The 19,007-nt window shown below is 37.7% G+C and overlaps 1 long non-coding RNA gene across 1 annotated transcript; it reads right to left on the minus strand.

Moving 5' to 3' along the window:
• Positions 1-4,174: 4,174 nt before the first annotated feature.
• LOC141520270 (uncharacterized) lies at positions 4,175-18,991 on the minus strand. Its single transcript, XR_012477575.1, has 3 exons — positions 18,873-18,991; positions 7,010-7,080; positions 4,175-5,675 (listed from the first exon to the last, which is right to left on the minus strand). It is a non-coding gene; the product is annotated as an uncharacterized LOC141520270 (long non-coding RNA).
• Between the last annotated feature and the right edge of the window lie 16 nt (positions 18,992-19,007).

The following is a 19,007-nucleotide window of genomic DNA, read 5'->3' on the forward strand; positions in this document are numbered from 1 at the left end:
GCGCATATTAGACCCTAGAGGGAGGGGTAGGGGGCATTAAGGTGTTAAATAACAAGGAGTTTAAGGTCAACTTAGAGGGTTGTAACATGTAGCTAATAATATGATATAAATATGATATAAGTTAGAATGTTATCCAGATATAAAGTTATAAAGTGCCCTTTGAAAAATTGAAGAGGGATTGATAATTTTCACTGGGGTGAGAAGAATGAGTGGAATTCCTGGAAGATGAAGGGTCTTTTAGGGATTGTAGATCCATGAACCACTTTACTTACTCCCTAGTATTGCTCTAGCTATTCCCTGGCTCAGGGACAATTACCTATTCATTTCTCTATGGGTACCACTTTCCTTCACCCACCAAGAGTCCTCAAAAACTGCCAGGAAGGATCCAGAATTTTCCCTATTGGATCTCACTATTTATTGTCCTAGAAGGAATTTTGGTAGGAAACGGAATTTTAAGTCAAACTCCAAAACTCCTTCCTTCATTCTTTAGTTCCATCTACTTTCTGAATCTGGCTGTGGATTCTATTAATTAATGGGCATTCTTGAGCTTTACAAGGGATGTGAACTCTTCAGAGATTCTAGTGAGTAAGGTGGCCCACTTTGCGTTACCAAGAGGCAGGCAATAAGGTTTGTGATTAGAATATAAATAAGAAAGAATCATGGAGAGGGGACTAGAACCAGTCAATCAACAAGTTATTAAGTATTAGTATGTACTAAGCATTGACCTAGGCCCTGGTGATACAAAGACAAAAAATGCTCCTAGAGAGCTTATACTATATTAGAGGAAATAATCTATAAATAGATGATAGATTGATTGACAGATAATAGACATGATAAGTAGATAATAATAGATTGATTGATAGATGATGCTAGATATGTAGGTGTTAGACAGATGATAGAGATAGAGATTGATTGATAAATGATAGATGAATGATAGATAGATCAATAGGTAAATAGGGGGAGGCTACGTGGCGCAGTGGATAAGCACCGGCCCTGGAGTCAGGAGTACCTGGGTTCAAATCCGGTCTCAGAAACTTAACCCCATTTGCCTTGCAAAAAACCTAAAAAAAATATAGGTAAATAGGCAGGCAGACTAAATAGATGGTTGGTTGATAGACTGACAGATGATAGATACATAGACAGATTGATAGATGATATAAATAGATGATCAGTAGGTAGATGATAGATAATAGGTAGGCATCTGATAGCTAGATAGATAGATGAATGGATAGATATATGAACTGATGATAGGTAGATGACATAGGTAAATAGATTATAGTTAAGCTGGTGATAGATGATAGCTAGGTAGATGATAGGTAAATAGATCATAGATAGAAAGGTTGATAAGTGAATAGATTATAGACAGATATGCATACAATAAATACTTTTTTATGGGACCTGTGATTTCATCCATATGGGAGTTTTGTAAGGAATCTCTACCAATATAAATTGGCATCTTTTCTACCACTTAGAGAAGAAAGTTGCCTGGGACACTGAGATGTGAAGAGATGTGCCCAGGATAACACAGCTAGTATGTATCAGAGTCAGAGCTTGAAGGGAAGCCTTCCTGCTTTTGAGATCAGACCTTTATCCCTTATGTCACATTGTTGTGTGTGTGTGTGTGTGTGTGTGTGTGTGTGTGTGTGTGTATACAAGGTGGAACTCCAGTTGTTTTTATAGGAACAAAGAATATTAAAAGAAGTAGGCAGGGTATGCCTTCCAGTTTGGGGGACAACCCATACAAAGACACAGAGATAGGAAATGGAGTCTCCTGCTTTTGAATAAGCATTGTTTTAACTGGAATTCTTTTAACTGAAGTGGTTATCCTGGGGCTGCACCTGCTCTTTACAAGGATCTGCTTTAATTCCAGACAGAGAAAGTTCACTGGGTCCACCAATGTTTACTGGCTCCCTCTGACTCCACTCTGAAATCAAAAAAACCTTCTTGAGAGATTTTTTTTTGATTACTATGAAGTCTGACATTTGAGATGGTGTAATCATCAGCTCACATTCAAGACAGAAAGACCCAGATTCAAGTTCTGCCCCTGGCCAGGTGACCCTGGATAAATCACTTAACCACTCAGTACTCCAGACTACTTCTTAAAGAGTAGGTTGCAATGGAGTTGCTAATAAATTACTGTTTGGTAGGGGAAGCTTCCTCACCTGAGATTTCCAACACCGATAAAATCACAGTTCTTGATGGTAAAAAAAAAAAAAAATGAAGAAATAAATCCCCTGGCACTGGGAGAGATTTCAATTAGGGTAGGAGTGGGGAATACAAAAATGGACATAGTCTCTGCTTTCAAAGAGGTGTTAACTTCGTTGAGAAGATAGGATGTACATTAAAAAGAACATTTGAAGTATACTAAAGATTTTATGGAAATCTGTGAAACAACTCAACCCTGAAAATCCCTAATAAATGATATGGATGGTAAATGTACTAGTGAAGGGAAGGTACAATTACCAAGGACTGGGAAAGCTAAGAATTTGGCCTCAAGGAGAATTTAATTTGGGCCTTGAAGGGAAAACTGAAGAAGGGAATTCCAGACAAAGAAGGTAGAATGTGTATATTATATTCAGGGACCAGCAGCAGCATTATTGTTTCTATTACTATTTTTACTCATGCTATGTTACAGGATTGACACTAAGCATTTTACAAAAATTTTCTAAATTTATCCTCCCAATAATCCTAAGAAATGGATGTTCTTATTACCCCCATTTTATAGATGAGAAACTTGAGATCAGACTGGAATTCAGGTCCTCCTGCCTCCAGGCCCAGTGCTCTACCCATTGTGTCATCTAGCTACCCCATATCACAAGCAAATATGATATATGTATGCAAAGCATTGTTATGGCCAAAAAAGTGCTGGAACAAAGAAATGGATATGAAGATTTAAGACTGCTTATTACTTGTGCAACTTTGGACTAGTCACTCCAATTCCATTGACCTCAGTTTCTTCATTTGTAAAATGAAAGGATTGGATATCTAAAGTCCTAGCTTAAGTATATGACCCTAATTTGACTATGGTCTCTAAGATGGTCTTTTGGTCCTTTGATTCTAAGATAAAATGAGGAGTTTGCAAGCAAGGTCAGGATAAATGGGAGATAATCAAGGGAAGGTACTAGTATTATTCAAAAGATAAGAAACTTCTTACCAAAGATGAGACTTACAGGAAGCCAGGGAAGGTAGGTAAGATAAGGAGATGAGGAAAGAAAGAACAAAGTTCCTGGTATGGGGAATTAGCAAGTGTTCATAGAAAATACTGGAGCCACTGGATTTCAGAGTTTGAGGAGGAGTATAAGGTAGGAGGGTCCAGAAAATAAAACCAAAGGGGGATTTTATGTTTGATTCTAGAGGCAATAATGAGCTACTGAAGTTGATTAAATAGGGAGTGATATGGTCAGACCTGTAGTTTAGGAAGATCACTTTGATTACTGAGTGGAGGATGGATTGGAATGGGACAAGATTTGAGGAAAGAAGATCAACCAACAGGCTATTGAAAGGTATGAGATGATGATATATAGGTGCTGGTAGTGTTGGAAGATAGAAGGGGAATATGATATGCAGTATGAAGATAACAACAGGACTTGTTAATTAATTGGATATGGGGGTAAGAATGAGGAATCAAGATTATAAACTCTGGTGACTGGAAAGATGATGGTAACTTTGTGTTAGTAATGGGAAAGCAAGGAAGAGGGGGAAATGGGGGGAGAGGAGGAGAGGAAGAGAGTGAGTTCTCAGTTTTGCAAATATTGAGTTTAAGGAGTCTACAAGAAAGTCAGCTCATTTCATTTTTCTGGAATGCTTCTTCTGTGTCATTCTTCATAATGCAAGTCAAAACCTTCCATGCTTCAAGAGTTCCTGGAATGTGAGGTCACTTGAGGTTGAAAAGGTAATTTGGCTTAAGCTGATTAAGGTCCTAGAGAAGTAGAGCAGAGAAATTTGAGTATGTCTTTTCCTTACACATTCTTACCAGGATACCTACAATGTCTGAACTAGTTTACAAGATATACCCCAGCTCTCAACTCCATGTAAATGCAGCATACAATGTCATAGATTCAGGACTAAGAGTTCTCAGGAACTGTATGAGTCCAATCTCACTGTTGGGAAGATCATGAGTGTTTTGAGATAAGGAGGGGAAGAAATGAAGGAAGCGGGGGAGAGAGAGGTGTAAAAATCATCAGATCTGAATCCCAAATTAGGAGGCATTTCAATAGTTTCACAAGGTTTAAGAAAGAAATAAACTTTATTATCTCTTTATCCTCTCCAGAACTGAACTATGGCTCTGTACAAAAGATCTTAAACAGTTAATTCTTGATCACAATATTTGATCAAAGTCAATCAGTGAGGTGGTCAACAAGCATTTTAATGCACTTATTATGTAAGGTAGTTAAAATGGCTCTCTTGCTGAGGCAAAGGCAATATTTTTTTCTGACAAGGCACAATAACTTAGCTAGTTTTAACTTCTGGCCCTAATCATACTCATTCATCTTTAAGGTTTTTACCCTGGTATCCAAAGCTAAAAAGTTCAGGAGTCAGATTTCAACTTGTAAACTAGACGGTTGAGGCAAGTTAGCGTTCCTATAAACAAAACCAGGACTTTTGTCTATTAATATCCGCCTCAACAGCTTAGCTTAAAAACAATATGGGTCATTGAAGAGAGTATGGAGTGGGTGTGGAGAATGGGATATAGAGAGTAGTACTGTCAAATGGGAATTGAACTTTTAACTTCTACCCCAGCATCTTTTTTTTAGTGCTATCTTATTTTTTCCAATTACATGCAAAAATAATTTCAACTTTTTTTTTTTAAAGATTTTTGTCCACAATTTTCTACCCCCCCTTCCATGGCAGTGTGCAATCTGATATAAGTTGTACATATACAATCGTGTTTAACATATTTCCATATTAGTAATGTAAAAGAAGAATTAGAATGGGGAGGGGAGGAACATAAGAAAGAAAAAACATAAAAGAAGTTATAAAAAAAGTAAACATAGTATAAACAGAGCTTTGCTCTGTATTCAAACCTCCATGAATTTCTCCCCGGATGTGGATGTATTTTTCCATTACATGTTTTTTGGGATTGTTCTTGATCACTGAATTGCTGAGAGGAGCTGCCTCCATCATAGTTGATCATCTCATAGTGTTTCTGCTAATGTGTACAGTGTTCTCCTGGTTCTGCTCACTTCACTCAGCATCAGATCATGCAAGTCTTTCCAGGCTTTTCTGAAGTCAGGCCACTCATAATTTCTTTTTATTATTATTATTATTATTATTAATAATAATAATAATAATTTTTCTCAATTACATAAATAGTTTTTTCAACAATCATTTCTTGTAAGATTTTGAGTTCCACATTTTTCTTTCTTCTTTCCTTCCCCTATCCCCTTGAGAGCAATCGAATATAGATTATAGGGAAGCCATTTGGTGCAGTGAGTATAGCACTGGCCTTGGAGTCAGAACCATGGAAGTTCGAATGCAGGCTCAGACACTTGACACTTATTAGCTGTGTGACCTTGGGCAAGTCACTTAACCTGGATTGCCTTGAATCCAGGGCCATTTCCAGTCATCCTGATTCACATCTGACCACTGGACCCAGATGACTCTGGAGCACAGCATCCCTTCACTCAAATCCAATTCATGTGCTTATCATGGCATCATCTCCCTGGTGTCATGGTCTTTTTTGAAAATGAAAAACAAACATTAATATAGATTATATATGTATATCTATGTTAAATACATTTCCAAATTAATCATTCTGTGAAAGAAGAGTCAGAACAAAAACAAAAAAAAAAGAGAGAGGGAGAAAAAAACAAAAAACATTCAACAAATTTTAAAAATTGAAAATAGTAAGCTTTGGTGTGCATTCATTTTCCATAGTTTCTTCTCTAGGTTTGGATGGCATTTTCCATCACAAGTCCTTTAGAATTGTCTTTGATTATTGTACTGCTGAGAAGAGCTGTGTCCATCATAGTTGATAATTTCCCATAAAGAAGCTGTTTATATGTACAATGTTCTTCTGGTTCTGCTCACTTCACTCAGTGTTAGTTCAAGCAAGTCTTTCTAGGTTTTTCTGAAGCCCAGCTGTTCATGATTTCTTACCAAACACATTATCATCACATTCATATACCACAATTTGTTCAGTCATTCCCCAACTAATGAATATCCCCTCAATTTCAAATTCTTTGAAACTACAAAAAAGAGCTGCTTTAAATATTTTTGTTCATGTGTATTTTTTACCCTTCCTTATGTTCTCTTTGGGATATAGATTTAGGAGTGATATTCCTGGATCAAAGGGTATGCAATTTTATTGCCTGTTTGGGCACAGTTCCAAATTTCTCTCCAGAATGATTGGATTAGTTCACTACTCCAACAACAGTACATTAGTACCCCAGTTTTCCCATATCCCTTCCAAGGTTGGTTGATCATTTCCCTTTTCGTCATTTTAGCCAATCTAATTGCCTACCCTAGAATCTTTCTTAGGTTCTTATAAGCCAACCTTTAGGCATCTACATCCATTACAAAGCAAAATTGGGGGATAAAACCACTGAATTCTAGTTGGAAGAGACCAAAGTTATCATTTAGAATGAGCATGGTCCATGCAGTGAACGGAGTATTGGATTGAGAATACCCTTTGCCCCCTTAAAAGACTATGGAGTATATTGTATTGGAAGCAGTGATAAGATAGCTAGCTACTTTCTTATCATTGGTAGGAGTTTTCAAATTCCTACCCTTTATCTGCTCTCTTTCTTCTATTTCATGACTCCAATTTTATCAGGAACCAGAATCCCTGAGTCTAAGACCCCATTTTCACCAGGATGGATCCTTTCATTTGCAAGGAGCTACCAACTCTATTAATGGACTCTCAGCTTTAATTTCCTGGTTCCTGAAAACTGAGAGCTCAGTTCCCAGTTGCTGGGTATGTTAGCCTAGTATACTTTTAGACTTATTAGACTGCATAAGTTCAACTAACCCAGAATGATTAACCAAGAAATATGAAACGATTCTTTACCTTCTTGGGCAGACTCCTCCAACACCCCCTGAGCCCTCTATGATCCAAGGGTCTAATCAGTGGGAGAGAACCTGTATACAAGATAGATAGGATTACTCGTATACAATCATTAAAAGCCTTGAAACTGAGATCCATGAAGTGTCCTACCATGCCACACCATTACCCCATCCTCTCCTATATTTGGAGGGTTCTTCCTGGAATACAATCATAATATGAACAATGAAGTCTTTTCTCTTTTTAAAATTTATTTTTCCAATTATATGCAAAGATAATTTTCAACATTTACTTTTGTAGTTTTCTCTCTCCCATCTTTTCCTCACCCTACTCTAGAATATATACATATAATTTTGTTTCACATATTTCCATATTAGTCTTGTTGTGAAAGAAGAATCAGAATAAAAGGGAAAACTCATGAGAAGGAAAAAAACAAAAGAAAATTTAAAAAAGTGAAAATAGCATGCTTTGATCTGTAATCAGATTCCATAGCTCTTTCTCTGAAGGTGTTTTCCTTCACAAGTCTTAGAATTATCTTTGATCTCTGTATTGCTGAGAAAAGTGAAGTCTAACATAGTTGATCATTGCCTAGTGTTGCTGTTAAAGTATGCAATGTTCTCCTGGTTCTGCTCATTTCACTCAGCATCAGTTCAATGAGGTCATTTCTTGAAAGTCAGTTAACAAAAGGTTTACTTTGCCCTAGCAGAGCAGGGATATGCAAAAAGGACAAAGTGACTCTTAGACAATCTGGATGCAACACCCTCATCTCCATAAAAAAAAATAGTCATCAGGGCTGGGTGCAGTAGGTAAAGGATATAGGAATTTGAGGACTCCCCAGAAATCCACCAAATATCTGAGACTCTGGGGCAATGACACCAGGAAGCTTTTTAAGAGTCTCTGAGGCCAATTGAATCCCAGGAAAAGCTCTGTAAACCTAACCTCAAATGAGTAGGGAAGAAGGAAAGGCTATCATTCCAAAATCCTCCAAAGTGATCTAGAAAACTTACCAGATTAAATGCAGACTGGAAAAACCAGAAAACTAATAGTGAGCCATCTGTCCAGCACAGATTAGCATACAGTGTTAACCTTTAAAATTATAAGAATCTTAAAATTTAGGGATAAAATAACATAACAACAACAACAACAAAAAAGGATTAGACATGGAGTCTTATTCACTGGGATTTACCATTATTGTTAGGTGGAGATCATTCTGATAATGACCATGCTAAGCTGTGGGAGATCAGAAAATTTAAACAGCAAGAAGGGGAAAGGAACAGAACATACACAAGAGTGGACAAAACCTTAAACTTGCCTGTAGAACATTCTATTATTGACATCAAAAGGAACCATCCTTCTACAATGCTATTTTGCTGGAGAGAGATAATATTTTTTTTTTTGAGGCAGGGCAAGTACTCTTTTCAAATTACAAAGGACAATTTTTTTTCTGGAAAAAAAAAGAGGGCAGGAAATGTCTTCCTTTCAAAGTCTAAAGAGGACACATTCCATTCCTCACAATAGCTAAGAAAAATCAACCTTTGACCAGAAATAATTGTTTGCAGTTTATGGGAGCCCAGGAAGAAGTTCTGCCTTAGGGCAAGAGAAGGTCCCAGACTCATACCAGGGCAGGTGCAGAGACAGGGTATCAACTGACAGCTTTGGTGCCATGATCCCATTTTAGGCCACAGATCCAGAACTGACTGAAAGGTATCTGCCCTCAGGAGTAGTGTTTCCAGGTTAAGGAGGTCCCCAGTAGTGTACTGAGAAAGGAGCCAGTTCAGAAATAAGTCAAACTTGTTCATTAGCTCAGATCCCCAGTGCAGCTCTCAAGAGAGCGCAGAGAGCATCTCCTTTCCAGCATCTAGCTCAATCTTAAACCTGCAGAGGAAAAGCCAAGGCAGAAATTCAAGGCCAAAGGCAAGCCAAGGGGACAATTCTATCACTCTGAACTGACTTTCCTGATGGCTGATAAGAGCTGAGTTCGACAACATTCTACTGTTGCTGAAGCTAAACCCATATCAGGACCTTGCAGAGATCAGACTAGGATGGCAGCAGACTTTGCCCTATATCAGACCACCGTGGGAACACTGAAAGCTTGAAAATCTCCAGTCTATCCCTGATTCCTAAAATAACACAACACTCAATACCCCAAGAAAGTAAGATATTTGCTCCTGAAGAGTGAAGATCCTAGCACTGGCATCTGGAGTCCAAAAGCAGGCCGCAAGAAGGACCAAACAAAACAAACAAAAAATACCCCACCATGGTTCAAGGTCATTCAAGACAAACTCAAGAAAATTACACCAAAATTTCTATAGCCCAGCCTCAGAATAAAATAGAACTTGGATCCAAATTCAACTAGAATTCCTGAAAAAATGAAGCAAGATGAAGCAAGTTTAAAATGTTGTTCCTAAATGAAATTATATGACTAATATGGAAATATGTTTAACATAATTTTACATGTATAACCTATACCAGATTGCTTGCTGTCTTTGGTAGGAAGAGGGAAGGAAGGAAAGAGGGAAAATTTGAAACTCAAAATTTTACAAAAATGAATGCTGAAAGTTAGCTTTAGGGGCAGCTAGGTGGCGCAGTGGATAAAGAACTGGCCTTGGAGTCAGGAGTACCTGGGTTCAAATCCAACCTCAGACACTTAATAATTACCTAGCCATATGGCCTTGGGCAAGCCACTTAACCCCATTGCCTTGAAAAAAAAAATCTAAAAAAAAAAGAAAGTTAGTTTTATATGTGTGAGAAATGTAGGGTGTTGATCTTCACAGGATATGGAGGGGAACCTTAGGGAATCCATTACAAAGGGGGAATGGCCCGGCCAATCGAAAGACTGGAAGAGTTTTCCCTAATCCCATTCCAGGGATACCAAACCCCAACTGGTCAAGAGATCTTGACCTAATGCTACTGAGTTTGCACAATTAGGTAACTGAATATTAACCCACACACCCCCTGTGATGACTGGGGTTCTTTAGCATATCATGGGAGTATGATGTGGGAGGGGATCAAATTAGGGACATGTCATGGAATGGGTGGACCTCTTAGATTGTAACTCAAACTCTGAGAGCCTATGAACATCCAAGATGGAGGGGAAAGAGTTTCTGAGGACAATAAATTACCTGACTCCTGAGACTAAGGTGTGCTTCACACCTAGGAGTGAAGTACCTGTACCTTATAAAGTGTATTTTGCAAGGTTCATGAATAAAATGTACAATTCATTTATAACATATGTAATTGGAAAAAATACAATTCAGTGCAAAAATATATAACATATAAAAATGAAATAAAAACATAAATCAAAAATTGGAAAGAAAAGAAGAGAGAGATAGGGAAGAAAGAATTAGGAAGGGAATCAAGTGTTTGTTACAAAAGAGTCAAAATAACAAACATGTTAAAAATTAGAATGTACTAAATAGAAACCAACGACTCCATAAGGCAAGAAGAAATATCAAAACAAATTCAAAAGATGAGAGAATAAAAGAAAACATAGAATATCTCATAGCAAAAACAACATACATGGAAAATAAAGGGAAAAAAAATTTAAGAATCATTGGACTATCTGCCATGACTAGAACACAAGCCTGAACTAACATTTCAAGAAATCTTAAAAGAAAACTGCCCAGATCTCTTAGAAACAGAGGGCAAAGTGGAAAATGAAAGAATCCACTAGTCACTTCCTGAAAGAAACCCCAAAATGAAAACTTTGGAACATTGTAGCTAAAAATTCGGAGCTTCTAGATGAAAGAAAGAAAGAAAAAAGAAAAAAAACAACAAAACACTAGAAGTGAAAAAAAAAGGAAGAATTCAAGTACCAAGGAGTCAGAGTCAGAATCATACATTATTTAGTGGCTAACACTATAAATGGACAACTTGAAACATGATATTCCAGAAGCAAAGGATATATAACTTAAATAGCAAAACTAAGTATAATGCTACTGGGGAAGGGAAGGGGTAGGGGTAGAATGAATTTTTAATGAAATAGACTTCCAAGCACTCCTGATAAAATGTTCAGAGTTTGGTAGAAATTTTGAAGTTCAAACATAAGAGTTGAAAGAAAATTAAAAAGGCAAATAAATAAACATTGATAAGGGACTATACAAGTGTAAACAACTTCCTTACTAATAAGGGGAGATGATATTCGTCCCTTATAAGACTCATCAAGGTTAACAGAGGAGTCTTATCAGACCTGGAAATGGTTCTGTTATGTCTTGATCTTAAGAAAAGGATGTAAAGAGAGAAGGGGGGGCAATGTAGGGGAAAGAGAAGGAAAAATTAGGGGAAATTATCTCACATAATCAGGGTACACAAGTAAACATTTATATCTATATATATAAAAGTAGGTTGGAATAGAACAGCTGACTTCAATCTTACTCTTCTATCACACTCAAGAGTTGAATACAGAAATGTATTTCTGTATTTCACACAATAGAGAAATAGGAGGAAAAGAGATTAGAAGGAGAATAAAATAATGTAGGGGATTAGGTATAAACAGATTAGGATTGTGTAAAAATATTGTAGCTCTTATTAAGGTGATAAAGAATGGGAATCTGAAGGGAGTTTCTAAATTTAGGAATGGCTAAACCTGTTCCCAATATATGTTATGAAATATTGTTGTGTGTAAGAAACAATGAACAAAATGATTTCAGAGAACCTGGGGAGATTTCTATGAACTGATGAAGAATGAATAGAACCATGAGAGCAATTAATACAAAGACAATATTGCGATTAATTACAAAAAAGAATCTCCTCATTGTATCAACAGTCACTGGATGGCTCAGACATCCTGGAGGGGGAAGATTCGCCAGTTTTGATCTTTAACATAACTGCTAAAGCACAAAGGTCCTGAGCTTTGTGGGAAATTCCTCCTGGACCTAATGGAATTTCTGATTAGGAATCCCTCTAGTAGACCTAATGTAAAGCACCTTCCTGAATTGAGGACCCCTCCCTTGCTGGACAAGTCAAAAGCAATTTTTCAGATCCCAAATTCTAATAGTGGAATTATATAAGGCTCCCTCTCCAAAACTTCATTTTGGGAACTGATTTTCTAGACTGGTCCCTTCACACACTTGTGTAATCAGTAAACTCAGAGAAATTTTAGTAAATTAATTAATCTAATTCTACTTGTTCTTATCTGAAACCAAAGGCTAGAGGTTAACAGCTGTCCCTCATTAGGACAAATTCTGAAAGTTTAACAATGTGTTTAATTCTTTATTAAGACAAAACTCATGGAAGTCTTTAATAACAAGATGAAAGAATTAACAACTTGGATCAGAATGATGACTAAACAATAATCTGGAGAATTGTTCCTTTCCTGGTGACAAACTTAGTCAAAATGAGTTTTTTTTTAGAGAAGGCAAATGCAAAAATTTGGATTGCTTGACCAGACATGCTTATGAGAGGATTTTATTTTTCTTTGGCTCTTAATTAAGGGGGAGGTCAGATTAGATGAGTGAAGGTAAAAAGATAGATTTTTGCTGAATAGGAAAAAAAATGATAAAAATAGAAAATGCAAAGTTAAGGGGACTATCGGTGTGGAACACTACAGACACAGTGGATGTAGTTTAATTTGCTTAACTGCTTTCTCCTCCTTTCTTTTTTCTTTTCAATGGATAGTTATTGGGGAAGAAGGAAAGACACATATCCAGAAATAAAAATGATATAAAAACAAAAGATAGCAATAAAAATAAAACAATTTTACAATCAAAAAAACTGTTATTAATTAACAATAGTGTGTGGGACAAAGGCCACTTAAATGAATTTTGGAGATCTGTCAAGGTATGATAAGAAGGCTTTATTCGTTTCTAGAGGAACGGGCCACAATCAATTAGAGAGATTGAGGCAAAAGCAAAAGGGGTAAGAATCACATTTATCCTAAATCAATTCCCAAAACCCACTGACCCACCCTCCCCCACTGACCCCCCCCCACTGACCCACCCTTGTTAATGAGGAATGTGGTTTTACAATCTAGACCTGAAAGCTAATCTAGGGAAAAGAGCATAAAATTCAAACTGAAACCAGATTATCTCTTTAGCCCTAAGAATTGAAGAATTCTCCGGACATCAACAGACAAGGTGAGGTCAGTTGACTCTTCAACAATATCCCAGAAGTTTGCTTTGTCAAGGGAGGAGGGGAGCATAGTTAACCAAATTCAATCTATGCTATTTTACTGAAGAAATCTCAAACTTTATCCCACTCAATCCCTCCTCTTTTATTTTGATGAGATTTCTTCAAATTTCTGAATTGGCCCTTAAGTCTAAATAACAACTCCCTGATCATCTCCTTACTTCCCAGGGACCCTTTTAGATAAGCCCTATAATCATCATGATAATAGGTACATTTCCAAAGTTGCTATACCTCCTTCCAAGGCAAGTTTTTATACCAAAGTCTTTAGAAATGTCTTCCCGGCTCCAAAATTGATCAAACTAAATTCCTAATTTTGTGTCATTGGATCAACCCTAAGAATAGCTAATAATACCTAGTGATGTTCCTTAAAGTATTTTTCTTGTAAATGGCCATTTCCACACTTTCCTTGCAAGTCCATACTAACTCACAATCAGTTTCCCTTAATAAATGCCCCGGTTTGTGCATCTTTACAAAGGATCCAAGTACCATCATTAATCTCACATGAGTCTGAGGCCACCTATCTCTAAATTGTACAATCCAGAAATATATGCACCCCCACTTCTGGACATATTAGACATATTCTACTCCCCAGGTGAATATCCTGGCCAGTCAAGTTATAAACAATAGTCACCCTGAACTGACTCAGCCATATGTCACTGGTGTTTCTCTCCTCTGGATCAGAATCCTGTAACATAGTGCAACTCTTTCCAGGGACTGAGAATCTAGGTCAGACCCAGGGGTATTGCCACCCACTAATCTCTCTTTCTCTCTCAATGGAGAACATTTTCACCCTGTCTCCCCTCTTCCTTTCCATAAGGAGAAGGGCATAAGTAGGGGTGTCACCCTTATAGAGTCAAGGGGAAGTTACAGATAAACAATGTACACATAGGTGAGAGATGGTGGAGATTGAATTGGTTCAGTGTCTCTCCTCTCCTCTCTTCTCCTTCTCTTCTCCCTTGGAGGTATCAGATATCCTTCAGCATCCTCTGAATCTGTTTCAAAAAGGCCTCTCCAGCTCTAGTGACTAGTTGTCTTCTCGTAAAGAAACTGCTTAACATCTTAATTCAGTTCAAAACGCATGTCTTCCATCACAAAACAATGAGATTCTGGAGTTTATTACAATTTACATTTTGCCTTACTGCCATATTGACACACATACTTCACTTTTAAACACTTTTAACTTCCATTATTATTTTACTACATGAGTAAACTCACAAGCTTGTAACATATACATTCAACAGTCATCTTTGTTCTAAGAGTACCCAACATCTGGTTTAAAATAAAACAATTTTAACCTTTGTTCTCATTGCAATGACTCAAACAACCTTAACCAAAATGATTTTTTCCCCAAATATTCCCATATTTTCCTTTTTCTGGCATACTTATCTAACTCACATTCCTTCCCTTAAGCTAGAATTTGAAACTGTAATTATCCTAAGAATTTTCCATTCTTCTCCTTACCTAAATATCCCCTCCAAACAAAAACTAAGGAAATTTAATTCCTACCTTAACATGTAGCTGATAGCAGGTGACAGAGCCAGACACCTAACCTATCTCTGGCTATTAGATACAATTCACCTAAAGCTTTTTTTTTAGTTTGCTTAGTAACTAACTATAAAGATCCAGGACATTAAAGGAAAATTCCTTTACAGATATAAGTATTGAATGTCAGTGTCCAGGCAGGTCATGTGGGTAAGTCAAATGTCTTAGGCCAGATTTATTCTTCCAGGTGAGATATTATCCAAATGTCATTTTGGGGAAATCAAATCAAAGGGGTCCAACCTCAGCCATACTGAGAAGCCCCTCCTTTGGCTGCCCATCCCTGTCACCTGACATCCTTGGTCCATTGGCTTCCTTGGCTCCAAGAACATAACAGTTACCCAGTAGCATTTCTTTTTGTTGACCATCCTGGTATCTGACATAAGAGAAAATCAATTAAAAGCCCTGTGATCTAAAATGGTTGTTCTACCTAGTTAGAACTTCCAGTGAATACAATTCACTAAATTCCAATTATGATCGTAATGGAGCCCCAATTAATGAAACCCTTACCTAAAGCTCTGAGTATCCTTTCTGGGTCTTTGCCTAAAACCAGGTATTCTAACTATGACCAGCCAGCCCTACAGGCCTGTCTCCTACCTCTTACTAGAGACATCCCTTTGTCTGAAATCATATCTACTATATATAAAGATGGTATATCAGATTCCCCTTGGCTAGAGAAACTTCCTTGTAGTCTGTTGTACCTTACAACAAATAAATGCCTCCTTTGTCCAGGAGATTGCATAGAGAAATATCAAATTATCTTATGTTTATCTTTCCTATATTATATAGTGCTTTTACTTCAAAGCAAACAACCGCTGCTTTGGAATGTACATATATAGATCCAAAATATTCCCAATTCATATACATATACATAGTTAGTTAGAAACTTCTATACATAAACTTGTTTACTTACTAGCCAGCCTCAGCATACAAGTGGTTATTTAGGGTAATTTGCAAACTCCTCCTTTCCCAGTTTAACAAATCACACAAGTAAACAGACATTCTAAACACATAAAGACAGACAAGACACAAACACAGATCACACAAAATGCAACAGAATTTTCCAAACTGACAATTTCAAAACACAGGCCAATGATAAATTCCTGACATCTCAGGAATGCAGAGAGGGCTCTCCCTCCCAAAGGCAGACCAAATTCATTCCCTCTCCTATCTATTTTCCCAGACAAGACAACAATACTTAACCATTTTTTTCTTACTTTTCCTTTATATTTTAGTCTTATTTACCAGATTTACCGTGAGGGAAGGCTTAGGACAGGGTCCTTCTCATTTTAAATATTGACAGAGACCTCTTAGGATCAAGTGCCTTTAGATCCAAGCCTCTTATGCCCAAACCGGAAGGGGTCACCCCCAACCCACAGTCATCCAAATGGACCCTCCAGGAATCTAGTGCCCTCAGATTCCAAGGTCTAGGCTTACTGTCTTTTGGGTCTCTGTGCACAGAAGTTTAAATGACTGTTCTTTGTCCTCACTGACTTCGGGTTCTTGCCGAGGATTTGCTGTTCTGTTCCTACCAAGTCTCTTTGCTTCGGGTCATTTGCACAGAGGGGAAACCAAGGCTTCTCAGAAAATGACAATCTGCCAGAATTTGAGACAGCAGCGCTGTTTTGCCAAGTTCAGAGAAGATGAGGTCCCCAATGGGCATGCTATCCTGCATTGAGGCCCCAAACTGTGTGGGACAAATGCTACTTAAATAAATGTCAGAGATCTCTCAAGGCATGAAGAGAAGGCTTTATTCCTTTCTGGAGGAACTAGCCACAATCAATTAAGAGAGACTGAGGCAAAAGCAAAAGGCCCAAGAATCACATTTATCCTAACTTGATTCCCACCCACCCCTCACACTGAACCACCCTCGTTAATGAGGAATGTGGTTTTACAATCTAGACCTGAAAGCTAATCTGGGGGGGGGGGGGGAGCATAAAATTCAAGCCGAAACCAGATTTTCTCTTTAGCCCTAGGAACTGAATGATTCTCCGGACATCAACAGATAAGGTGAGGTCAGTTGACTCTTCAACAATATCCCAGAAGTTTGCTTTGTCAAGGGAGGAGGGGAACATAGTTAACCAAATTCAATCTATAATATTTTACTGAAGAAATCTCAAACTTTATCCCACTCAATAGCATCTCAAATATTTGGAAAATAATAACACTTGGATATAGTGGTAGCTGAGTAACACAGTGGAAAGACTGTCAGACCTGGAGTCAAGAAGAGGAGTTCAAATTCAGTCTGTGTGACCCTGGGAAAAGTCATTGCCTCAGTTTCATTAACTATGAAATGAGCTGGAGAAGAAAATAACAAACTACTCTAGTACTTTTGCCAAGAAACCCCCCCAAAAGGGGTCACAGAGTTACATTCATCTGAAAAATGACTAAATAACAATAACAAATATAAAATTATATTATTTATATAGTATGATTATATTTGTTGTTTTTTAATGAATTAACTGGTATGAATATGGATTCTGGACTTTCAGTCTGACTCTTCATCTCTTTAATTCTCTACCCTTTCTCAATCTTAAGAAATTAGACTTTATGCTAAAATTCTAGAAGGATTTTTGTAACTAAAAAATGTAATTAATTTTTATCTTTTTTAGGTTTTTGCAAGGCAAATGGGGTTAAAGTGGCTTGCCCAAGGCCACACAGCTAGGTAATCATTAAGTGTCTGAGACCAGATTTGAACCCAGGTACTCCTGACTCCAAGGCCAGTGCTTTATCCACTATGCCACCTAGCTGCCCCTTAAAAATGTAATTAATTTTTTTTAGAAAGATTTTGAGTTTTGCAATTTTTCCCCCATTCTTGCTTCCCTCCCCCACCCCCCCACAGAAGGCATTCTGTTAGTCTTTACATTGGTTCCATGCTATACATTGATCTCAGCTGAATGTGATGTCAGAGGAATCATATCTTTAAGGAAGAAAAATAAAGTATGAGATAATAATATAATGGAGTTTTTTTCTAATTTGAAGGTAATAGTCTTTGGTCTTTGTTCAAACTCAACGCTTCTTTATCTGGATACAGATGGTATTCTCCATTGCAGACAGCCCAAAATTGTCCCTGGTTGTTGTACTGATGGAATGAGCAGGTCCATCAGGGTTGATCATCACCCCTATGTTGCTGTTAGGGTGTACAATGTTTATCTGGTTCTATCATGCTCAGCACCAGTTCATGAATGTCCTTCCAGGCTTCCCTGAATTCCCATCCCTCCTGCTTTCTAATAGAACAATAGTGTCAAAAAATGGAATTGATAATGATCAACAATAACAACACAAGATTCTAGGTGAAGAGTTGGATTGGAGTTGATAAATCATTCAATTTTAGGACCAAATGTCCCAGGTTGGAAGGGATGTCAATAGTCATTAAGTCTAAGTTCTTTTATTTTACAGGAAAAAAAAACCTGAGACCCAGAAAGGTTAAGTTATGACCTTGACCAAGGTCATTTAGGTAGCAAGCAGAAATCCTCAGAGGCAGGATTTGTGTGAGCATAAATATCAAAGGAATTGAATTTGGGAGTATGACTATGAGTTTGGTACTCTTTCCATTGTACTTTTATTTGGTTTTGGCATAGTTCTTTTGTTTTTGTTTTGGTTTGGTTTTGCAAGGCAAATGGGATTAAGTGCCTAGCCCAAGGCCACACAGCTAGGTCATTATGGCAATAGTTCTTAACCTTTTGGGTGGGGGAGGGGGGTGTCAATCTGAGGAAGACCTATAGACCCTTTCTCAGAACTATACTTTCAAAATAATTTAAGGAAATACTTAGTTTCTGTTGGAGATTAGTAAAACAAAGGAAGGATGTATTTCCTCTCCATCCCAGTTCATGCATCTCATCAAATCTATCCATGACCTCCTTTGGGGGTTAAGAATCCTTGCTTTAAGCTTACAAAATCATTCCCTAAGCAACAGTTCATTTGATGCTGAGTTGCCTGAGATCACGGATACTGAGCAATCACAAGGCTTGAACATACCTGGGGAGATCTCCCAGCTTTTTTTTTAATCAAAAAAGATACTTTATTAAACCCATTTCTGGCAAATCTGGCCTCAGACACAATAATTACTTAGCTGTGTGACCTTGGGCACGTCACTTAACCCCACTGCCTGAAATTTTTAAAAAACCGTCCCGGGAGAATCGGCTAACCTCTGAGTGAGGGACGGGGACCCAATCTACAATCTTATAATATTCAAAGTCCTTACAAGCACGCGGTTCTAAAGGTGACCTTGCCCAAGGTCTGCTCCGGCCCGGCTTCAAAATCCTGGGGTTTCTCCGGTTCTTTCCCACAGCTCACGGGCGGCTCGGGAGCCCTCCGCTGCCGTACAACATGGCCGCGC

Source organism: Macrotis lagotis, chromosome 4 (genome assembly GCF_037893015.1).
Source record: "Macrotis lagotis isolate mMagLag1 chromosome 4, bilby.v1.9.chrom.fasta, whole genome shotgun sequence".
Lineage (NCBI taxonomy): Eukaryota > Metazoa > Chordata > Mammalia > Peramelemorphia > Peramelidae > Macrotis > Macrotis lagotis.